The sequence below is a fragment of the Nasonia vitripennis genome, chromosome 2, assembly GCF_009193385.2.
Source record: "Nasonia vitripennis strain AsymCx chromosome 2, Nvit_psr_1.1, whole genome shotgun sequence".
Lineage (NCBI taxonomy): Eukaryota > Metazoa > Arthropoda > Insecta > Hymenoptera > Pteromalidae > Nasonia > Nasonia vitripennis.
Genome location: NC_045758.1, coordinates 3,893,087 through 3,918,625, shown reverse-complemented (window position 1 = coordinate 3,918,625; position 25,539 = coordinate 3,893,087). Strand labels below are relative to the sequence as shown.

Sequence of the window (25,539 nt, the reverse complement as noted above, 5' to 3'; positions counted from 1 at the left end):
CACGATTTTACTTCTTCCGCTTTCAGCTCTCTCTCTCTCTCTCTCTCTCTCTCTCTCTCTCTCACTCTCCTGACTCTCCGCACGGTTTAGGAACGCGCGCGCGCGCGAGAATCAAACTTTTCGCGCTTGCCGCAAACTACTAAAAAGGGGGTGCGAGGGGGAAAGGGAGAGGAGAAAGAGAGGCGGTCGGAGGGTAAAAAAAAACAAAGGAAGGAAATATCGGGCGCTGACCGCGTAATTGTAATCATGACATAGGTTTGCCAACAACGAAAGTTTTGCCGACGCGCGTTTCCGCGGCGAAACTTCCCGTAACGAGATAACATCGTCGAAAGCTCCGAGGTAAGCGAACGACGAACGAGAGGCAAAGGGAGAGAAGAGAGAGAGACAGAGAGAGAGAGAGAGAGAGAGAGAGAGAGAGAGAGAGAGAGAGAGAGAGAGAGAGAGAGTACAAGAGAGGAGAAAAAAGCGAGTAAACGAGACCAGCGGAAGGAAGATGGAATATCTTTTGTACTCCGCGTCTCAGCTTCTCTCTGGTATTCAAAGAATTTTAAACAATTTTTAATCAGTTTCATTAAAGTTATGCGAGTGGATCTAATCAAACTTTTCAGCTTGTTTTATTTATGCTATCGTTGCACTGGGTCATTGTATAAAATATTGAATTAGGCGAATGGATTATTATGATTATTGTTCAATCATTAATTTACGCAATCGTCTAATTGGCGTTTGATATTGAAATGACTAAATAATAAAATGACCTTACCTGCTATTCTGCAGCGGTCTTTTTGAAAAAGATTTCCAATTTATACTGTAGGCTGCATTGACGGTCGATCATTCACGCTTCCGCTCTGCAAAGGTGGGCTGAAAACAGAAAACAAACGTCATACCAAAATAAAAATGCACATCAGATTCTGCAAAATAGCAGATCATTGATCCTAAGGCGGGGATATTTGTAATTGGTTAAAAAATTTTCTATGCTCGTAAAATAAATTCCCATCAAAAGTTTAATTCTGATAAAAGTCTTTGTCCGAGGGAACAGTATTTCAATAAATACACGAGTGTGCACTCACTCGCTCATATATAAAAAATTTTGATCAGTAACAATGCGAGCTGTTTTCATTTTCTTTCATTTATTTGCTAACTTCGTATCTATACGCAGAGCTACCGTTGCCATACGAAAAAACATTATTAGATCAGCACTACATACGATTTATCCAGCGCGAGCGAAAAACAAAGCTCGCGAAATACATTGAAGGGTAGGGAAAATGAAAAAGCGAAAACCCGGAGAAAGCTCGCTGGAAGAGAAAGAGGGAGAGAGAAAAGTTTGGAATGCGACTATTTGGCACGCGGGAGGGGAATCGGGAGTCGTATACGCCCGAGGTGTACGAACAGCGGCAGCAGCAACCGGGGAATCGTTTTAAACTACCGCCCACTTCGCATTCCTGATTTCAGTTAGGTGCCATGTTTATTTCATTTTGCATCGCGCCCTCCCTACATATACATATATACGGGAAATGCTTTCCAGTACCCTTTCGCGGCGCACTTCTATTTTCTCTCTCTCTCTCTCTCTCTCTCTCTCTCTCTCTCTCTCTCCGCTGCAGTAGCCACTTTCTGGCCCGTAGCGGATTTGTTGTTTCTTTTTCCGTGCGCCGCGTACAATACTCGCTGCCACTGGCCGGAAAAAAGACGCCGAGGAAATGCGATTATTCGCGGAAGAGGGAGAGAGAAGACGCGCGCGCGACACTAGTCCTTGGACCAATAAGCAACTGCACTTCCTACGCGAGCTCCATTTGTCACTTGGCTTTCTTGCAATAGACTCCGGGGGCTGACTTTTTCTCGATCTACAGCCGCCGCGCTTGGTGCATTGTGTACCTTTTTGCGCCGGTTGAGAGGGCGCGAGGCTGCCTGTCGCGACGATAAATTCTTGTTAACGCCTGCTTTTTGTTTCTGCAATCACACTTATCGGCGAACGTTATCAGTTACATTCATTTCGAGGATGACTAATTGTATAATTTTGTTAAGCGAAGCACGAAGGATTATTCTTCGAGTTGGTCAATTCGCGGTGAATCGATAATGTTTTATTTTGATTGCAATAAAGAAAGATGTTGAATTGCACTCATTGAGAAGCGGATACTCGGTCTGAAGTAAATGTCAGCGCAGCACGTTCGCGTCGTTTAATTGGCCTTTAATTATTTCGCCTTTAAGCAAAAATAGATGGACGGAAACCCATTAAGAGAGTAATGTAAAATCATGATTGGCGTGAATCCAACAGTAATTAGGGGTATAATCGATGAGGTCCCGCAGTTCGAGAAATGGGATCTCGATTTCTCTGATCGATTATTCGTAAACGAAATAGATTTTCCTTAATTTATTTTATCCCCACATTACCCACGCAGACAGAAAATCACAATAAACCAAATGAAATCTGACCAAAATCCCTCTCAAAACTCGTTCAGACCACACTCGACTATTCCAATAGTCAAAACCCTTGAAATCGCCGATAACAAAAGCTAAAGCGCGTTTCCGGCTCGTTGCAAGCAACAACTTCCTCCGCAATTCCACTCTTATCGGAAAGGCCTATACTCCCTCTCTCGGATCATCGCATCAAAGCCGAATATGTATCGGCCGCACGAAGGATCTACACCTATAGACAAATCGGCGAAGGCGCGCAAAACACGCATCGACTCTCTTTCCCTTTCGCCCGTATGCGCGATGTATATCGATGGAACGAGGTGTGCGCGTAATGGCCGCGATTTGCGCTGTTTTGCATGCCCCTGGAGCGGCGAAAGTCGGCGCGCGGTGTATCGTTTAGCACGCGATCTTCTCGTAATTTTGCGCCTGTGTGAAGCCGCCGACGCCACGCGATCTCCCACGGGTGCGCGCTATCTCATGCCTGCCGGCGAGCTTTTGGAAGAGCCGGCTGGGATTATTCGCGCCGGGCGTTTATGCTTCCGCGGCTTAAACGATCGAACTACGTCCGGTTGGGAAGGTGCGGGATTTTTTACGGAGGAAGGAACTGTGGGGGTGTTGTAAGTCTGTAGGAGGTCGTTTAGGGACTTTGTACACGGAGAAGAAGATCCGTGGCGCTGGTAGTATGCGATCGGGTGGAATCGGTTGTAATAGCGCCAAGTCATGATAGGAGATATGATAAGGAAATCTGTGTTGGACTGGCCTTTCCATCACTTTTTGTCACAAGTGTCTCATAGGCACTTTTACCGTAACACTTATCACTATCGGCGCGTATTCAGTAGTTTCCAAGATCGTCAATTTTCTTCGCTTAATCTCCCGAAAAAACAACCACCACAAAAGTCAAAAAACCAGACCTCACGTCGTACATAATTTGCCATTCCATTTATATCTTCCATTTACCTTCCATTAAGACACAGCGCTGTAAGCTCCCGTTCAAAAATCGCTAATAAAAATCATCAAAATCCGTCGCGCGCGTGGCCCGCAGAGATCCGAGCCAAAAGATCCGATCTCCCTGTCGGAAAATAACAACAGCAACGGCCGCGGTGGCGCATATAGCGATCGCGGATATTATTTACAGCGCGAACAACAAAACGAACGTATAAATAACAGCAGCGAGGGAGAGAGAAAGCGTTGCGGGGAAACAAAAAGAAAAATCATTACAATAGACAAATCCTCGCTCTCGCGCAGCTGCCTATCCGGACAAACAATCTCCAACAATACGATATGATAGAGCCTCGCCACTGCAATCGAGCCACCACAGCAGCGGCAGCGAGCGTGGAATTATCGAACGCTATATCGCTAAATATCGCTCTGGTGTGCGGTATACGGCCCGGCAGCTCTATATCGCGAGAATACGACACATGCGCGGTCACGTCGCCGAACAAAAAGGGGATAGCTATATATGCACGGCAAAACAAAATAGAAAACACCGGGCGCGCCTTGGATACGCGATATGGCCCCCTTCGAAACTCCTGGTGGAAAAAAAATTACGTAAATTAGTGTCAATTGCGCGCGGACGGCAGCAGCAGCGTGGCAGCAGTTTGAGAGGGAGGAGGCAACGACCGGTGAGGGATGACATGGGCGGACTGCAAAATCGCGGCTTTTAGGTGACGTGTGTGTGTGTGTGTGCACAGTGAGAGCGACGGAGGGACAGGGGGGTCGTCCGAAAGAGAGAGAGAGGGAACGAGCGCTTGCTGCGGGACTACTGCGTGTGATTGATGAGGCAGTGATAGCGACGGGTCTGCACTCGACACCTCGCCACTGCCAGGCTAAACAATGCATATTCATCGCACGGAGAAGGATAGTCTGACTGTGTGTGTGTGTGTGTGTGCGTGTCTATGTGTGTGAGAGCGAGAGAGAGGCCACAGTTGTGTATAAATAATGCCTGTTTAATACATAAATATACATTAGCATAGGCGCGCGAGCAGGAGTATAGCTGTGTGATGTTCGCCGTCGGCGCCGCGACGCCGCGTGCTGCAGCCGCGCCTGTCCCGCCGCGACCGCTTGTGGAGAACTTGCAGGACGAGAGTAGGAGATTCATGTGAGCCGGCGCGCTGCGCGCACGGTCTGGACGTGATTGGGGGAAAGTTTGTTGTTCGTTTTTTTTAATATTTTTTTTTTTTAATTCGGGACTTTTATGATTGATGGGTTTTGACGGGCTGCGATTAGACGTTTCTTGAATGCATTTTGTGGGTATGATTGGCTTGAATTCACCCCCAGTGCAAACCTATATTTAAGATATACAATAAATCTTATACCTGCCGCGTTCGCGTAAAACAACATGCGACACACGCTTCATAATCTTCACTCCCCCGCGGGGCACATCGCAATCGAAAAAGCTCCATGAAAGTGCTCGGTTCGTCAGAGCTTTCAATAAATCTTCGTCAAGCCCGCCGGCGTCTATGCATCGAGCCAAGTACCCCGGACGTAAATTTCTAAGCGCGTACACAGTTTACGCGAACGTTCGCCGCGTACGGGATGAGTATAAAACTGAGCTCTCTCTCTCTCGCGGTGCTTCGCTCAAAGCCATAGCCGGCCGTAAAAACGAGCTCCGCTATACACAGAGTCTCGGCGTACGAACAAAGTCTAATCCGAAAGGAAAAAGTGCAACGCGCCGCCGGAAGACGAAGAAGAATAGTCACAGCGGAGAAGTTGACTGTTGCAAGGACACATGCGCGAGTAAGAGAAAGAGATAGTAGGCGGGGGAAGACGATTATTTGCCGTCGAACTGTCGCTCTTACCGAAGACGTGTAGCAGCAGCAGCAGAGGCTTTCGCGAGATTGCGCGCCGCGCTACTCTCTGGCATCCGATATCTGCGCGCGACTGACTCCTTGGGCGAGGGCCAGCAGAGAGAAAGCACCGGCCGTCTTCCCTATTATTTCCCAGGGGAGGAAGTTTAACGTCCGGAAGGAGGACACTCGGGGGACGCGGATCGCTCACTCTTACGTAGACCTATACGGCCGCGCGGAGAGGATATGCCCCAAGCGCCGCATCGACAAACGCCGCGCGCTTCAATTGACGCCTTGATCGCGAGAGAGAGAGAGAGAGAGAGAGAGAGAGAGAGAGAGAGAGACAGAGACAGAGAGAGAGAGAGAGTAACGTAATTTCGAGCAGTGGCGGATGCGTGTTTTCGATTTTACTTTTTCTCGCTCTTCATTGCTCCGGAGTGTTTTAGAGCTTTCTCTCGACAGCATGGTAAAATCGATCGACGCAAAAAATCGACTGCGCGCTCCAATATTGAAACTCGTGAAAACTATCCGATTCAATGGAAACAGATAGTCGGGAGCGACCCGGATCTCGAACTAGACTCAAAAAACGCGGAACGGAGATCGGAAAGCGTTCGGCCGATGGCGTTTCTCTCTTTTCGCTCTCGGCGCCGCGGGGCTTTCGATCCGCAGCGCGAAATCGGATGTTTCTCGCGAGTTGCACAGAGAGCCACTGTTTTGTATCGATTTACCCACGAATTGCCCTCGCTCATTGCTATGACGTACAGCATTATATGTATAGACGCTGTTCACGCGAGACGAAGAGTGCAACACTGACGATCCCGGGAGAGTAAACGTTCTCTCGCGGTCGATTTAATTGTGTTCGGAAGGGAATTAACGCGGTTTGGCTTCGAGCCGCGCTGTTTAATCTACTGCTATTATAATCGAAAGCGGAAACTGCGCGAAGCGTCGGAGTGGTTTGATCGCGCGCGCGGGAGGCTCGGTTTGTTTACGGTTATACGTGGGCGGGCGTATATCGGGAGATATCTTGAATTCGAAAAAGCGTCTGTTATACTAATGCGGATTATTCAGCAGCGCTGCGTGTGTTTTTATTGAGGTTGGTCTGACGCAATCCACGCGTTACTACTTGGGGACGGACAGCTGCGTCGATATTACTTATTACTGCGTGCGCGCGCGCGCGCCCGAGCGAGTGAATAAACGTTACGCGCGGGCTCGCGAGCTTGCGAGTAACCAGCGCGTAAATTCGAAGCACCGGAAGTTCGCGAAATCGGTAATTCCTGAAGCATATACGCAGATGGATTTTCGGGCTATCCGGTAAGTTTGCACCGGATATGCGCTGGCTGGCGAAACGATGTTAGCTGTAGACGTATACTTGGATCGGTATACCTGACAGACACTCGCTTCCCGTGGAAATTTAAATTTCGTAATTTCTGCTCCGATCATTATCTCGTATATAACGTGTTTATCGTCCAAACACAACAGCGTCTCAAATCGCAATTTCGCCGCGGTTTTTTCGCGCTGTTTACATTACCTCTTATCGCATAAATCTGAACGCAAAGCAGCATCTCCTCCCTTCGGAACAGCGAAGAAAAAGGTAACATCGGCAAACATCACGTCCATCTGCAAACACACAACGACGCGGACATCGGCGCGAGCCATTAAACGCAGATCCGCCCTCTCGTATACACACGTATACACACAACGCTTACACCATTACAGCGAGGCGTTCATCACGCGACGATCACCGCAGCGGCAGCTGCCCGTAGAGATATTCCCGGCGCGTCTTTTCCGCGCGGGCGAGCGAATGCATATTGACCCCGCGCGCGCGGCGTGTTTGAGTTTGGCCAACACGCATCAGCGCGAGAGCAAAAGAGAAAAGAGTAGAAGGGAAAAATATATTCGCTGTACGCGCGAGTCGGTATAGCGCTGCCAAACGACAGTGACTGATGGCCGCGTGGTTCGGGGCGAATCCATAAACTCTTCTCCGCGGCAGAGGCGGCCGACGAGCTGTATGCGTGAGCGGAGTGCGCGGGAAAGAATGAAAAATAAAAAGGAGCCGGCGCGCGTCGGCATGAATAAATGAATGAAAACTGTTTTCAGTCTTTTTCACTTTTCCCCCGCGGCCGCCGCGCGCACTGATTCATTTTAATATATTGCTCTCGTGTGCTTGCGGGAACATCGCGGTGTCGGCCACGTCGGCGGAGCTTCGAAATTAAATTCTGGTTTGAGTGTCGCGTTTTTTCATTCGGCGAATATTCAGGCTCCGCTGCGCGATACGGTCTTGAAAGGCCGGAGTCCTAATGGGTCGAGAATTAGATAGAGCCGGCTACTGGCCGGTGAAGCGATAGGCATCAGCAGCAGCAGCGGTAGTGGTAGTAGCGTCCACCTATAACCAAGGCCCGGAAGAGTTAACTCAACCACGAGTGTGTCGATGAAACCTCTGCGCGCAGCTCGTCTCCACAGCGGCTGTGCGCACGCTGGAACCGCACGTTTATACGGAACTCTCTCTCGTCGAAAACGAAGCTCACCGGCCGCACCGAAATTACGGCGTCCAATGGACCACTGCGGTCGCGAATCCATCGGTCAAACTGACGCCGCTTCGACGTTGCTGTAGCTCGTCCCCTACCCTCGTTTCTCTGCCCTATGTGTATTACGCTCGGCATGGTTATGCGGCCATGCTCTATGCATGTGTGCGGACGTGTCGCAGCTGCTCTTTAAAAAGCTCGTCCACTCCTAACCACGTTCTTCCATATACCTGCGGCTTCGCCGGTGGTTCGTTTGGTTTCGGGCCTGTGTTCGTTGCGTCGGGTCTACGGCGTGATCGATTCCTCCTCGGAACCGCGCTTCGAAGCGGTAATTTTTAAACGGCTAGATTCCTGCATGCACGCGGCTGCCGTGAATAAATAATCGACTCGACAACGTTATAAACAGGAAGAGAGAGAATAGTTACGCAACTGGCAAACTAAATTTGGAGCCGCAAACAAGGTCACCGTCCCGGAAATTCGTGCGGTACTTTAAGAGTTGCAGAATAACCTCAAGGCTGGATAGCCCACTTGAGCGTGTACATCACTCAATGATAGCATCTCTCGGCGTCTTCGACTCTGGCGTACGTAGACTATACACATCGTGAAGCACAGACATCTGATCCAAGGAGCCACTACAGAGCAAACTTTCCAGAGAACTATACACAAAGGAGGTACACGACCTCGAGGATTTTCGGTTTACAGAATCGGCAGGACAGCAGAGCAGCAGTGGGTCATTGTTGGCCAAGGACGCGCGAAGAAATGCCGAGACACAAAGGCAGCAGCATCGCGGTGAGGAGGGGGAGTGCGCGAAAGCACTCGAGAAAGCGAGAGAGGAATAGCAGCAGCGGCAGCGGCGCGTACTCGAGTTTCAGTTATTGCTGGGAATGAGCAAGCGAAGCTCTCTCTCTCTCTCTCTCTTCTCTCTTCCTTCGCGAGGGGGAGAGGCTTGAACTAGCTCGAAAACGCGGAAAGCGCTACATTTAATTATCCGCTCTTCTCGAGGACCCTCGATTCCCTTACCCTCGCTCTGCTCGACTGTTATCTCCGCGTCTGCCGAGAGAGAGAGAGAGAGAGAGAGAGAGAGAGAGAGAGAGAGTGTGTAGGTTGCTGCCGCTGCTTGTTGTACATACACACTTCGCATAGCTCTTTTCCTTCGCCGCACTTCCTCATCTCGAGCTGCAGCGCCTCGCGGAACTTTTCAAGACTTCGCATGTAAGGCTTTATTATTTACTCAACACCGCCGCGGCGCTTTTCTTCGGCTTTTGTGTAATTTGAGATCTGGTCGACTGTTGGAGATTTTTTCGAAAAATATGATTCACGCGGGAATTTTCTTCTGGCAACGAGAGAAGAGGAGAAACGAAGCTTGCGTTGCTTCGATGATGGAAGAGGAGCTGAATATTTCAACGCGTTGCTGGACACTTTTGTGATTTTACGCTGGAATAAGATAGTTCGTCAAAGAGACGTATAGTCAGTGTTATAATATTGGTGTTCTACATTTCTATTTTAGATAATCTTACATCACAGGATCCCGAGAAACTCGCGACGTCGTAACACTTTTCTTATTTGCAGCTATTCTGACGTAATGCTCAAATTGTCGGGACGATGACGAGCGAGTTTGATAATCACAAACCTTTCTACAGACCTCGCAATTTAATACAACGTTCATACAAAATCTACATCAATAATTTGTCTGCATGCAAATCGATTGACTATCTCCCTTTTACTCACTCTCTAATTATCTCTTTGACGCAATACGCAACCGGTAACCCATCTATAGCTCGCTTGTAATTATTAATATCTGTTTATGCATTGATTAAAATCCAACACATCGGTACATTTGCGTTTGCAAATGGCAAATCAGCTGTATGTACGTCAAATTTTGTTACTCGATATCTAATTTAAAAAATCACAAAATACATATTATAGCTTAAATCGTCATAATATAGTTAAATAAATAAACGTATTCAACGACGAGCTTTCGCTCAATAATTCCCGCGGATCGAGTTGCCTCGCTTAAATTTCCACCATCCCAGCGCACGAATTATCAATATAGCAGGAGAAATTTTAATTTTCACATCGTTCATAATATAAAAAGCTCGGATAATCCCTGCGCCTTGCGACGAGAGAGAGAGAGAGTGAGAGAGAGAGAGAGAGAGAGAGAGAGAGAGAGAGCCTTGGAATTCTCAAGCTTCCTCAGCGCGTTAGTGTCCCTCCAGCAGCGGCGCAATTATTCTAATTGTTTGCACGCCGGGATAAATTTCTTCATCGATTTCTCAGAGCCAGAGCGCCGGCGTTCTGAAACGTATAATAAAGCTCGAAGGTGGCGACGGGAAGGAAGGATGAAAACGGCTGACGCGAATTGCCGGTCGCCCTCGTCGTATAGTCGGCGGTGGCGCGCATCGCGCGGATTACACTTTTACCGGCTTATTTAATTACACGGGAACACTAACACGGCCCCCAGGATTATCGGCCTGCTGATGAAACTGCGCTCGGCTCAACTCGTAATTGGGGATATCATGAAGCGGTATACTTTTCTCTGGGCGAGCTTCGTGCGGGACGCACCTGAGGTGTTGAGACGAGTGGGTTAAAAATCGCGCGGAAAATAGCGTTTCGTTTCGCGATTAATTTTCACTGCGCGATTCGTTTGCGGCGTATTTTTCGGAGCGCAAAATATAGTCACGAGAGAGCGTGTCGAGTTAATTTCGCAGTTTCAAGTAAACGCCTAGGCAGCTTCATTCCCGAGGCACATATATCAACGCGATATATATTTCACGGGGAAGCTAGTAGCTTAATTAATATTTCAGGCTGAAAATTCGTCCGCTGCAGCGGGGTTCAATTAAAAAGCCTTAACACGCCGTTTTCAACAGAGAGATCGTCGTAAATAATTGGTCAACTCTGGGATCAGCTTTTTTTGTAGATTCGCTCTTTCATATTGGAGTCCGGATAAGTGGCGTCTTGCCAGTAGAGCGTGTTCCGATAATGTTTTTAACAAAGCGCCGTGTACAGATGCGCTGGATAAAATATAGCCCCTTTTAGATCCCGGGCTATTATTGGAAAGCGGATATATGATGCACTCTATTGAGAGTAATGCAAAGGAAAATAATCGTTATAGTGATATGTACACTGAATATTGTACGGTACAAAACATCGAGTTTATATTTATATGTAAATTATCGAGCTATGTCCGGCCTCTTCAATGTGACCCACATCGCGCATCATAACTCCCGCAATTAGTTCACCTCTCGTATCACATCGTCGGAACAGCTGTCAATCCTTCAATTAGAAGTCATTAGGTATATGACCATATTTTTCCAGCCCGCGCGACACCGCCGAACGATATAATACACGTTTCCATTAACAAAGCTCCGCTGTATTCATTCGACCGAAACAAAGGCCGCGTAGCTCTACATTTTCTTTTCCGAATTCAATATAACACAGCCCCTCGTGAAACATTAATTGCCATCTAGCCACGGTCAACTCTAGCCCCGCGTACAACTGGCACGCATAGAATTCACAGCGCTGTACACACCGACCTATAATGGATATACAGAGCCAGTTTAACACACACACACACGTACGCATACATATGCATGCGGAGCGCAGACATGTTTTATATCCGCGATCAGGCCGAGCTATCCGAAACTAAAAGAACCGCTATACCGTACAGTATAGTGGGCTCGATTTTTTTGCTCCTCTTTCTCCGTTTCTTTTCTCTCGCAGCAGCGAGCTGCAGACATTCCTAGCAGAGCGAGCATATACTAATACATAGGTTGGCCCGGGGGCACCGCAGTAGCTCCTGAAAGCCAGAGGAGAAAAACGGACGGTGTGCCATGGCTTTTATATTTGCTTTTGCCGAGAGGCTGCGGGATAAGCGGGAAAAAAAACAGGACGAACGGCCCCTTCGCGAAAACCGCGCGGTTAATGTAATTTGAAAATTCCTTTTAGGCTAATGCGTTGAGAGCGAGTGTCGATCGTGGGATTTGGTAAAATTTTTAATAACTCGACTGTGAAGGAAGGAGCGGGAGTATTTTAATTTTCGCATTCGTACTGATCGATGCGTTGGCTGTTTTGCTTTCGTATCCTTCTACTCGGTTCGGTTACGGGCGAGTTTAATTAAAGCGATTCTTCTTTTTGGACGATCTGTTTTGGTATTGGTATGCTTCGTTAATTGAGATTTGAACGTTTCTAGGAGGAGTCTTCATTTCTGATTGCCTATCGTAGTTGCTTGGATTAACTTTTTCTCACATGCAGATCACCCGACAAGATATATCCAAAATTCCAATTAAAATTAATGAAATACATCGGACATTTCTACATGTCCAACATGCCGATTGAAAACTAATATTTCAATATCCGAGCTGCACGAGCGCTCGCGAGGAGTTGAACATTCCATATTCCAATGTAGGGAATATGTAAAGTATGCATTCCCCGGCGGATTAGTAAATTTTCGAGAAAGTAACGATATTTCTGAGGGAGACTACTTGACATTCCGCGAATTTCTCCGTATAGCAGTCGAAAATCAAAAGCAGATAGAACAGGCGTGACTTTAGTTTTCCTACGGCTCGCAAAGAGAAGGTGGAATGTTCTCTCTCTCTCTCTCTCTCTCTCTCTCTCTCTCTCTCTCTCTCTCTCTCTCACTCGGTATAACGACCTCTACCGGCGCCGCCATCCTCCTCCCCGCTCCTCTAGTAGTAGTCGTACTCGTACTCGCTGGTCCTCGGCGTGACTGGAGCGCCGTATTACTCGAGCTATGTAAATGAATTTCGTTTAATTACCCGAGCTTCCTGCTATCTCTCTACATCTCCCTCGCGCGCGCACATACTCGGCTCCATCCCGCTAAAGCCCGCGCTCGGTTATGTTCGCGCGGCTCCGAAAGATTTTCGCGATTTTTAAACGAGCGATACCCGCAGCCCCGATATCGGAAGCGTATTAATTCGTACCTTTGAAATTTAATCAATCGATACACTCGAATAACTTTTGCCAAGTTTGAAACGACCGAAATAATCGGGAGAAAGAAACGGAGCCAGACTTTCCACGATCGAATAAAAGGGGATAAGAGGGTCGACGAAAGGGCGGAGAAACGCCGAGTTACGCAGCTGTGTACAGAAATACTCGCGAGGACAGTTATATAAAAGACTGTCCGTGAACTCGAAAGCTCCTTCGGAAGTTAATGGCCGTGCGAGCGCGCGCAAGTTGATTTCATAACTTTCTCCATTGCCGGGCTTCGCTCGACAAATTAAATACTAATTTCAGCGGAAGGGAGTCACGTGACAATAATTTCCGAGAGGGGGTATTGTTCGCCTGCAGTTTTTCGTCGCGCGAGGGTTCACGGCGTGCCTTTTACGAGGAAGGAGCTTTCGGAATTTTCACGAGAGTCGAATGGTCGGAGCGAGAAAGGAGAGTCTGGAGAAGGGGCGAGAGCCGACGACTGCGAAAATTATAAATCTGAAAATTCATGAGCTTAACGAGTGCTTTTTATTGCTCCGGCGTGTATATACACCATGTTGGCTTATATTCGAAGGCTTAAGTAATTTATGGATATACACTCTATCCTCTTTGTTCGGGGGTTATATCTCGCATAATCTTTATTAATTGTTCAAAACGAACGAGTTCAAACAGAACGGAGTTTATAGAATTTTAAGCTGCGGCTGTTTGTTGATTACAAGATCGTTTTTTAACCCAGTTTAGAAAATTCAGATAAAAGAATCACGAATAAATCGGAAAAAAACGTTCACAGCCGGCACCGATTCCGCAGAAATCAGAGTAGACTGCAATTTTCTATTCAAAATCAGGTTAAAAGCTTTTTCATACGAACCACACTTCGCGTCAGCGCATTTAAATTCAAGAGTGCCCCAACTTTTCCGGGAAACTCGACCTCGCGCGCCAAATGCAAAATTCAAATACTCGATCGATAAGCAAGAAAGCTCGGCTCTACAAAAACGTCGCCTTATACTCGCTCGGTATTATGTATACACACGTTTACAATAAACGCGTCACCGTTTCCAACTGCAATTAAGCTCGAATGCCTCTACACACACACAAAAGCCTCTGCTCACTACTGCTCAAGCTCTCCAGCGTAAAGCGCCCGAGAAACACTATCCTCGCGCTCGTCTCTTTGCAAATCCTCCGACGAAAAAAAAGTAACAAGAGCGCAAGCGCATTTCGCACAAAGCCTCCCTAATAAAAAGTGTCAGTCTTATGATTCGAGCGAGGCGACCCGCGGCGCGTAGAGCAAACAGCGTTAATTAAAGAAAACATAAACAATGTCGAGAGCGAACAAATTTCCGGCTCTCGCAGCAAAGCTCGCGCAGCGAGAGGGACAACAAAAGCCGCGCGTACGGCTGAGACGAAAAGAGGAGAAAGAAAAAATAAATTATAAAGGCTCGCTCGCGCGCGAGCGGGATAAAACGCGCTATAAGCTTTCTTTGACGCAGTCGTATTAAAAATTACGTGGGGATTTTCGGAGAACTAGCCGCCGAGGTGTCTTTCGCGCCCGCGCAATTTGCCAAGAATTCGAGAGCGAGAAAGTGAAGCACGCGGCTTTGACACATGACCTACGCACACACGTTATAAAATGCTCGTTATAGCTGGCCCGCGCTCGCGCACCTCCGAGCCAGAAGTGCTGCTGTAGTTGCGGCTCGACGCGCCAGCTCCGCCGCCGCCGCTCGAGGAATTTAATTTAGAACTTGATTTATATTTTAGCGGCCCATAAAATGGGGAAATAATTTGTCCCCCGACACGCGTATGAGGCTGGGGGCTTGCATCACGCGCTCGCCGTGTACGTATAGTGCAGTAACGAGGACGAGCGCAAGAGGGATGATGCGGGTTGTAGGAGCTTGCAAATTCGGAGCTTTTCGAAGTAAAACGGTATTTTCGTCGCTTTTTTTCCTCAACTCTCGCGTAATAAAGTTGCTTATGCGCAGCCGTGCTTTTTATTTACAACATGGGCCAAGTTCAGCCCGGGGAGATTGGGGTTAATCCGACTTTAATTCCCGTTATTGTTTCCGAAGTGCTGCGCGCGATTACATTTTGAATTTACGATTACGAGTTCCTTGCCGCCCTAGCTTTTCCGATACAGCCGGCGAGCTCCGCGTGTACGTGTTTATTTTATGAAATACTCCTAGAGAAGTTGCGCTCTGCTCTCTAATAATGCCGCGCGTTACATTAGTTTATAATTTTCGTGTATAATTTCTATCGGTTGGAATCGACTTCTTAATCGACCGGTCGGGGGTTTCGTTTGCTCGTAAACACTGTACGAATACGGAAAGTTTAATCAAAGGGTATTGGGCTTACTCGGAAGTTCATAAATAACAGAGGAGTGAGCAAGTTAATGACACGTAGTCGAATAATTCCAGTCCTCATCAGCGCAATTTTAATAGGCACGGAGTTTCCGTGAATCGAAAAGCGAAAATTAAAAAAATTAGCCGCAGAGGCGCTTGTAAAGTAATTAAACGATAAAGTAGCAGCCGTATAGCGTAGAGAGAGAGAGAGAGAGAGAGAGAGAGAGAGAGAGAGAGAGAGAGAGAGAGAGAGAGGGAGAGCGGCAGTCAATTCCGCGCACGCAAACTCTTTCCCACCTGCGCAATATCCGGTCGAAGTTAATGGCGATCCTCTGAACCTCAGCTTTCCCAATCAGCTGCCGCGCCGTATATACACACACATACACGCACACACAGATACAGTGGCTTCATCCCCGTATAACCGCAGCACTCTCGCTATCCCGGAGCTTATCAAAGTCCCGTGTCTCTTCTTCGTCATTATCTGTGAGCGCGATCGCGGGGGCCGCATTAAAGCGGCGATCGAGAGACTGCCGTCGACACACGCAGATTGCTCGCGCGCGTCTTGCAAGTTCATCTAGTCTGCGGCGCATATAGGTTTCCGAATCTTGGCTAAAGCTAATAGTCCCGTCTCTCCGGCCTCCGACCTCTTAAGCGAGCACATCGGCTGTACGGGTATATAACGCGCGGGGGGGGGGGGGGGTGTAATTTAGCCCTGCGCAAGCCTCATCTAGTCCTGCTGCGTCTCCTACTCGGCTGCTCTGCACTTACCTATATACATCCCGTATAAGGGAGAGAGAGAGAGAGAGATAAGGTATACAGCGAGAAATGGAGCAGTAGTCCGTTCAGTTCCATTCGCGAGCCATTATTTACCGTATCCCCCCGGCGCGACACGCCGAGACGGAGAAAGAGAGAGGGTGCTGGGAGCAAAGGATGCGCCGGAATCCGGACTTCCGAGGGCGATCCTCACTGTATTAACACCTCCATCCAAGCTTAATGAATCCCCTTTCCCCGACTGCAGAAGAAGAAGTCACCGCGCTTTCGGGCTATCTGTCTTTGAGCCCTCTGTCTTTCTCCCTCCCGCACACACACACACAGTAGCAGGCTCGCTTCGTCGCGAAGCCATTCCTCGGAGCGGGGGAGAGGCGAGTTTAACGCGCGCTCACGCGGGCGGCGGTCGGGGAATTCGGATATTTCGAGCTGAATGAACTCCGAGCTGCAGCTCATTCCGCGAGGAAATTCGCGAGCCGCTGAAATACATACGTATTATGTAGTTGCGCGCGCAAGAAAGGGAAACCGGATGCCGAGAATGACGCGCTGGATTTACTCGGGGATTCCTAGCTACTATACCGGAGACTGCCGAGAATTGTGATGTTTCGCGCGAGACGCGAGCTTTCTTCGAGCTTCTGTGGGGTAAGGGACTTGTAATTGGTTTTTTGCGCCGAATGCCTCGCTGGTTCGGATTTGCGATCGTAACTGTAATTATATTGAAAATGTTCCGACGAAACAGAGCGTAGCACACGTTTATTTCGTTAATGCGTATAACATACGATATTATTTCATAATTATCGACAAAATTCGCGAGCTTTTGATAATACGCACGGTCGTTATATTTGAAAATGATTTTTCAATGGAATCGCAGCAACGCGTGTGTTACTCCGTAAACGACAGTTCGAGCGTAACGTCAAACTTTGTAAAATTATTCTCTTTACCCGACGTCGACGTAATGGCATATAATTTAAATCGTCGAATTGATCAACGAACAAATGACTTTTTGCCCTCCTTTAATCCGTTTTCCGACTCTGTGACGCGACCTGATCCCGTGTATAATTCCGCCGACCACGAGCAAATCCGCCCCGACATACTGTTAATTTCCGCCACGATAAACTCGAAAAACTCATTTCGGAAAAGAGCTTTCGCGCCGTTTGAAAACCGCCGGCCAGCCGGCGCAAAAGCGATTATAGAAACAAAAAAAAAAACCTTGCGCGCGCGCCCAGATTAACCGGATGCAGTTAGCCTGGCGCTCGCGACGTCAAATTTGTCGGAGGCCAGTGATTTGCGAGAGTCGCGCGATGAAACAGTCGGCCCGAAGGTTTTAAAATGATTTAATGCCAACTGCGGCGACTCTCTCCGAGCACTAGTAGTAGTGTGGCAGTAGGGGTGAGCTTCGGCGAGGGAGAATAAGAGGGAGGAGGTGACGCAAGGCTGGCAACTTGTTGCACGCGTCGGTGACACACACAGCGCGCACCTCGAGTTTTCCATTCTCGCTTGTCGTACGCGTTATACATCGAACGAGCGGCTGAATCGAAATCCAAACACGCGGCTAGCCTGCTGCTTCGAGCCATTATTTTTCCTTCTCCGACCCGCGCCCGCGCTTCCGTATATGTATGCGGGGGAGGCGTTGTGTATTTATGGAGTCGGAGGGATTTTTCATCGACGGCCAATAGCTCGTGAAAAATTGTGAACTCGAGCGCAAACTCGACTACACACTCTGTTTCTCGTGACGTATGCGCGCGGTGAATTAAGTTTACGAATTGACTGCTGATAGCGCGAGGAATGTTATGCGCGGCGCCCGTTTTGAGAAATGGCCCGCGTGCCCCCGCAGCTGTGATTTATCGCTTCGGTTTGTCGGCTCTGTATTGCTGGGGATTGTGAGCTTGCGAGTCGGGATTTACAGTGTATTATCGGAGCTTCTGCTTGCGCCGCTGGTTTAGGATACTTTGATACGGTGTGTACAAATCGCTGGATTACTATATGCTTAGTAGATCGTGTCCGAGTTTGGTAAGGTGGAGCTGGCGTATAAGAAAAGAAGTTAGCTTTACGTTGAAAACTAGGCCTGCGGTTCAACCCGTAAAACGTAACAAAGTCATTGGAAATCGACATTGCGACTCCTGGTTAGAGCAAAGATAAACAGCCAACAACGACGACGACTACGACTGCACGCGTAATCCCTAAAATCTGGCCTCGCATTAGAAAGCAGCGCAAGCACGACACGAGCTTGCAATCAGCCGAGTACACACACGTGAGTCACGGCAGCTATAGTAGCGCCCTCCTTTCTCTCCGGCCTGAAAATCAAGCTAGCAATTTCGTCGGTTTCCTCCTCTATAGATACGTAGCACTCGAGGACTTTACGACTTCAACCACGTGGCTTAATACCCAATCGTCTTCTCGAGAGATTTTACGAGCTTTACTCGGTCAGTTAGTATAATACACATGTGCGCGCGCGAGAGAGCAGTAGATCGAGCGAGTTATGAAGCTCGTCAGGGATGTTTGCGCATCGAACTCCGACGATCTCGAGCGGCACCCGCGTGAACTGGATCGCGCAGAGAGAGGATTGTTGAGAGCAAGAAAAATGGAGGAGAAAAGTTGAAGTGCCTTTCGAAGCTCGGCGGAGCTTTTATTGATCCCGAGAATCGATTAGGCTGTTTTAGCAAATGGTATTTATCTATGATAATTAACGACGTTCTTTTTGATCTCGCCGCAAGGTGTTACGCGTTAATTTTACACTGCGAATATCCAATTAAAATAAATTCGTCATCCCAGCGCAGTGAAAAACTTAACTGCGTGCGCATTTCTATCCGAGTTCCATACACTTTTGAGCACTCATCACATCGGGTATTTTATTTTCATCGACAAAATAGCTGCGAGCCACGCAAACGTGCCGGTCGAACGCGAGCTATGAAACGGAGAGTCAAGTGTAGTCGAGCCCGCGATATATAATGCGCCGAATGGAGAAGCCAGAAATATGAGCCGCTATCGAGAGCTTATCGTTTCCTCGATCCTTCTCTCGCTCGAGTTCGCTAAATCGCAGGTGTGGGATCGGATTTCGAGAGGATCGACACTTGGATATAAACTGGGCCGAGTAGTAAGGCTAATTACGCTGGATGGCTACTAAAAAGGATACGCGATACGGTAAATCAGTGGATGTGCAAATGTATCTATCCAACAATTGACGGATTTATTTAAGTCTTTTCGGCGAATCGTGAATATTATTAAAAAATTACGTACTTTCGCGACGTAATTCGTTTATGCTGTAATATACAAATAAGGTATTTATCCATTCATCGGTATCACGACATATGCTTTCAATCGATACAACAAATTAAGCGATTCGCAGAAATGATCAGGTACTCAGTCTTTAATAAGCTGACCTACATTGCGGAATCAATTTAACTCATAAGTATAACTAAATTATTAACTGTAGTAGTAACATCAAATCGATTCGAATTCCATCGATGAATATAAGAAGCAATTATCGTTATCACACAATAACAGACAAGACGACAATAGCCAGCAGTGAAAAAAAATCGCCAATACGCCAATAATCATCTCTCCCGCGTATCCTCGCCGTCTTTATTTGGAATCAGCCGATGCGCGAGTCTTTGACCCTTTGAAAACGAGCATCAAGCCTTCAGCAAGGCCACCTCTATTTGTTTTTGTTTTTTTTTTTCAAAGCTCTAATTTCGCGCGACACCATCCGAGCGTATTCGCTTTCAAAGCTTGCAGCGCTGCGCTGTATTACATCAACACCCGCTCTTTTTCACGCGCGCGGGCGCGCCTGTTTTATTTTCGAAAAATCAATGTACCTCTCATCCGCCGTCCCGGAAAGCCCTGAGCCACACACACACGCGTCCGAGAGGCAAAAGAATGTAATATACGAGCAGCTTTTGTAGCCTCTCTCTCTCTCTTTTCTCCTCTTTCGTATTACCATCTGCACCGATACAACACATCTGCAGCGCAGCGCAGTAGGCATACAGTCGCGCGCGGCCCCAGTGTCGCGCATTAAGCGTACACGCAGCCAACCGCCACCCACACGCAAGCTTCACTATCCGCGCTCGGCAGCGAGTAAAATGCAGGCTCGTAAACGCGAGCAGACGCATTAAAACACACGCCCTGCGAGAGGCAGTGAGAGAGAGAGAGAGAGAGAGAGAGAGAGAGAGAGAGAGCCGGATAGAGGGCCGCGCGCGCTCCCGGGTATTCATCGGCGCGTGTGGGTTTCACGGGGTAGCGGTGTTGAGTGCAATAATTGTACCAGCGAGCCACTTTGATGTTGATGCATTAACCCCTAGCCGATGCATGCGCGCGCCGCTCTCTCTCTCTCTCTCTCTCTCTCTCTCACCCCTTTTCCCGTCTCCTCTTTCCCTGTTCGCAGCGCTCTATCCATCGCGGCACTTTTGTTTGCAGCGCGACCGGCGGATATACAGCGAATGCCTGCCTATATATCGCAGGACACAGCGCCGAGTTGTGCACACACGGAGTCCCGCGGCTCGAGTGATGCTGGCCTATACCAGCAGCGCTGCTGCGCACATTACGCTGCGAAAAAAAATGAGTCTTTCGCGCGCGCGACGGTATTAAACGTTGTTTTTTTTCGGGTTGTGCACAGCTTCTGTTGGTCCAGCCTCGTGCGGCTGTACGTTCGTTACATCGACGACACGGGTCATCGGTGTCGGAAGGCTGACTTTGTTTTTGGCGCTTCGTTTCTGGCTCGTGTGTGGACAGAGGGAGGTATGAGGTTTCGCCGGACGAACGAGTTGTGGAGCTTTCTCTGTGGGAGAAAAATTTAGTATTGCAACGAGTTGGCGGAGGAACTGGGATTGCGCGATTTTTCTGCACGAAGTGAGAGGTTGAATCGACTTTGTCATAATTCATCAAGGGACGTACTTCAGATCAGTGATCAAAGTCGAGATTTCTTTTCAAAGGCACATGTTTAATAGCTGCCCTTTGTAGCGCGCGTAGCCTGGGGATTATTTTAATGAGATATACTCGGTGTATTGTGGGAATAAAATGCGATCAAAAGAATAATTAGCATTGTGAATAACTTACAAATGCTTCCGCGCTTACATATGCTTGTAATATGAGTTGACGATCGGATCTCTTATGCATTTTCAGATTAATGTAAATTTATACCCTTGCTTCAATTTTATCGAATGTACCTTTTATCGATTGCGTACAAGTGGTGGTGAAGAATCGTCGTTACTCTTAAAAAATGTTAATAAAGCGGAAATGAAAGAATGATTGTAGCTATGGGCAAATCCTCTATAAAATGCTTTATTTGAAATATCTGAGGAATTGTACGGATGACATTCTTGCAAACAATTGCAAGAGTTTTATCGCAGAGTGACTCTTTATTAGTAGCTACTACTCATTGTATCGTGAAAACTTTAAAACACGTTTGATCGTGAGAACCTTTAAGCGAGATGCTATAGAAAAACTTTAACGGGTCGTTAAGGTCTTTACGCGGTTGCGTTTTCTTGGGTAAGTGATAGTATAATTCTGTATCGAGTATAACCTCTGATCAGGTTTGATGTATATTAAAAGCGTGCTTTACAAGTATGATATAACTCGTGTAGGAAATTAATGACATTGGAATATACATACAAGTTTTATATAATATTATTTACGAGTAGCTATATGATCGTCAAATAGAATATTCGAAGTGTTCAATCATGTTATTAACATACAGTATGCATTGTAACGCTTTGGTTAGCAATTTCTATATAAAAATTATTTAGTAGCCGATAAATCGATAACTTATCATGCTTCAACGTGTAACGCTATTATCTAAAATCTCATTTATTTAACGAAATTACTGAGCTTTGAATGCGTACTCGTTTCGTTAAAAAGAAAACTAAGGCAAAAACAAACCTACCGCGTGCCAAAGCTCAATACACCGCTCATTAACTGGACGTTAACTGTGATAAGTAATTTTTATTTTTGATTGTCTATCATTCTCCAATAAGTACTGCACCAAATTCCACAGAAAATTTCATATTCCCCGGAAACTCCGTCTCAGTACCTGCATCAATCGAAAACGACGTATCGCACAGTACAGAAGGAAAGACAGGAGAAAATCGCGAAGACGCTCGCGAAATCAAGCTCCAAGTGATTCGCTCGGCAGTGAGTCAGCCGTCCTCCCAACATAGCCTCGTATACATAATTCGATCATTTTCCGAATCGCGCACACGTGCGTCGGGCCGAATCAATACGTCGATTTGACTTCTCTCCTCGGATCGACGAGCTTGCATCAGTAGCCGAATACCGGTAACCGGCTGCCTTTTCTCTCAAAGGCGAAACGAGCGTCGTCGTCGTCGTTGTGAGAGTCAAGAATAGACAGAAAGAGAGAGAGAGAGAGAAAGAGAGAGAGAGAGAGAGCAAAAAAGAAAGTGAAAAAAGAGAAGACGAGCGCAAAGTAAGCGAGATCGACGGAGACGGAGAATTCATTCCGCTTTCCGTTCACGAGGGGGCTCGCGGAACAAGTGGTACTTCCGAGCGCCGATGCATCAAAGACGCTACTGATATTGGAAACACGACCCAACTACTTCTAGCCTCTCGCTACACTCGCGCACAGTATCCGTCCCAGCGCCTGTTTTGCTGGTTCGTTTTTCCTCTCTCCCTCCCTCTCTTTCTCTCACTCTTTCTATCTGCCTCCTGGCTTTTTCACCCCTCAGCTACGACTGCCGATTCGAGGACGTTTCACGACTTTTCAGACTACGCCGTTTCTCTCCCTCGCGCTCGCGTTCTGTTTAATACTTTCCTCTCAGCGACGTTGCCACTCGGTGAAACGTGCATAAAGCAAGGTCACGCCTCACCTAATCGATTTCGTTGCGCGCGGCCCGTTAATTCTGAGAATCGCGAGTTACCTACTCGCTCGCCGTGAAATATTCGATTTGGAACTGACGTGCATAGAAAGTATCGGCGATGGCTTCGGCCGGATGAAACGAAATTTCAGTCGAATGAGGGGGGTAAGAACAGGGTGCTACGATCGGGCCGCTTGTTGTGAAGGATTTTCTAATATCGAGATTTTTACTCGCACGTTATGCACTGAAAATCGGCCACATGCGATTGATTTATGTGAATAAACACGAGATAATTGAATTTTTCATTACGACTGTTATGTTACTGGATAATATTTTTATATTGCGTGTTTAATTTTCGGTAATTCGTTAGTCGTCGAGAGATGCTCGTAGAGTTAATCCGTACACCCAGCGCGTTAATCAAGTAAAAATGTTTCGTTTTCCGCAGCGACGCAAAATAAAAATGCGAAATATCGTCGCAGAATACATCCCCATAAAATGTTCATCTCTTCGCTCGCTTCGCGCAAGCTCCGGCTTGAAGAGTCTCGCTCGGCTCTAAAAATGAAAACAACCAGTGATTCGCGCGCGCGCCGCACCCTAAAACTCGCCTAATCACGAAGGCAGGATACGCACATTCGGCGCGATTCAGTGAAACGCGTAATGGGAAAGGCAAAAGAAACCCGATGAAGGAAAAGCCGCAGCAGCACCGCGAGGGTATAAAACGCGCGCGGAGATATACAGATATACTGGATAGGCATCGATATACGAGGAACGGCTCGAATTCTTTCGCGCGATTGATATGCAATTCGACGCCGGCTGAAGCAGGCACTCGTCGTTTCGGCACGCGACTGTCTGTGTACACACACGCGCGTCAGTGTGTCGGTATACACTCGGCAGCCGAATTCTCAACGAGAAAAGGTGTCGATCCGAGAAGAGCGCTCGGGGCATTCTCTGACTCTGCTTCGCTCTCTCTCTCTCTCTCTCTCTCTCTCTCTCACGCGCGCGCGCGCTGGAAAGGATAGTGGTTTAAAGGCTGGCCACGTATCCCGCGGGAGATGGGCTGTGCCGAGAGGGGCGGCAGACGATCCGAAAAGAGAGAGAGAGAGAGAGAGAGCCGGCACAGCGGTCAGCAGAATCAGAATGCTTAGAACCCCATATAACGACCACTCAAGCCTCACGGCTGCTCCAACTATCGCCTCTCTCTCTCTCTCTCTTTTCCTCTACTCGTCGTTCTCCGCGCGCTGATGGCGTCGAGCGCCGTTCTCCAGTAGGAGCTCGAAATGCTGGCGTATTAGTTGGCGAAACTGTCGCTCGGAAATTCCACGGAATTCGCCGCACGCCGTCGTTGCCTTTCCTCCGCAGGGGCTGAAAAGTATACTCTCTCGCGCGCCAGCTATAGTTGTCCGCCAGGATGCGTCCGCTTGTCGCAGCCGGCACTTTTACTTCCTTCACTTTTTTTTTCTCTACTCTCGACACTCGGACCTATACGCGAGGGCTCATTTTTGCGAGGGACGGGTAGTAGTAGCGAGTTCTGACCGGTTGGGCGTATCGAACGATCGAAACTTGCCGTTACGTCGACAGTTATCGAGGTTGTTAAGATTGCATTTCTAAATGCGAATCAAAAATTTATTAACACTCATTCATTTTACTGCAATGACCGACCGTAAAAGCTACCCCAACACCGGACACCTCGATTTTTTCCCGCAATAAAATGAGATAGCTCGGAGCGATTCGTATTCGATATTATAAGCTTTAACGACAACAAGTTCGATAAATAAGCGTCGCGCTCGCAGATATTCAAATGCCTATTCGCGCTTATCCGAGTTATAAAGTCACTACTTCTCTCTATAGTATAACCGAGCGTTTTATCGTAACGGCCGATAAAAAGGCAAGGCTAAGTCGCACAAAAGGGACGTGCGCGCGGGTGCGGACGAGGAGCTATGCGGGGGGTAAGAAAATGAAATAAATCGAAGGCGAAACGGGAAGTGAATTAGGCCGATGGGATGTCGTATTAAGCGCGTATAAGCTAAGTTTTATCGGTTCGGCCCCGTTCTCCCCTCTCGTAAAGCGTCGGCGGCGTCGTGCACTCGTCGAGAGCTAAATGGAAACTTGCGAAGAAGCCGATGGGACAAGTTTGCCCTTTTGCTCGCTCTTTCTCATGTTTCTCCGCTGTACATCTGTCGCTCATGCTTTTGTCTATACACGCGCGCTCTTGTAATTTTCCTCCCTCGCATGTCTCTTTTCATTTCTGGACTTGTCAAAGGCTCGATAAACTTGTGTGTGAGAGAGAGAGAGAGAGAGAGAGAGAGAGAGACTTGACGAGAAGTTGCGAGCCCACGTGTGCGATGACCGAGGACTAAGAATGAGTGATTAGAGAACATTGATTCGAAGCTCGTGAATCTTTGATATCCCTTTTCATTCATTTAGCCCCGAAATCGATATTCGTTTTAAAAATGAGGAGCCATATCGAGAATCGTCTAGGAATGACGTTTCTTTTTTCACCGTCGCGCGGTTTACGAAATCTCGAAATAACTTCGACGTAGCTTTAATTTTAAAATCGAAAGCTCGATATTCTTCTTTTATAATTCAATCAACTTCCCGCGAAAAGCCCTATTCAAAATGAAAAGCACCCCGAGGTATTTCAACGCCCTCCAGTAGACGTAAATCGATTGTATATGTAACACGACCAGATCCATAAATACCCGGCACTTCTCTGCAAACGAGAAACTGCGCCGATAATTCAAACGACAGTAGCGTATTACGAAAACGTAAGCGAAAATTAATAGCCGAGCAGCCGAGAACTAATAACAACTTTTTTCTCTCTCTCCCTCTCTCTCTCGTATCCTACACATCATCCTCGGCTCAGCCGTCCCTCGTCGTCGCTCTTCTCCCGTCCGCTTATCGAGACGCGCGTCAACGACAAAAGTTTACACGCGCTGCGGCTCGAATCTCTTATTCGCTGCATCAGATG

At 47.7% G+C, this 25,539-nt stretch overlaps 1 protein-coding gene across 2 annotated transcripts in view; it reads left to right on the top strand.

Annotated features, from left to right (window-relative positions):
- Positions 1-25,539, top strand: part of LOC100120354 (lachesin) — a 74,724-nt gene that overhangs the window by 968 nt on the left and 48,217 nt on the right. The gene's annotated exons all lie outside the window — the stretch shown is intronic.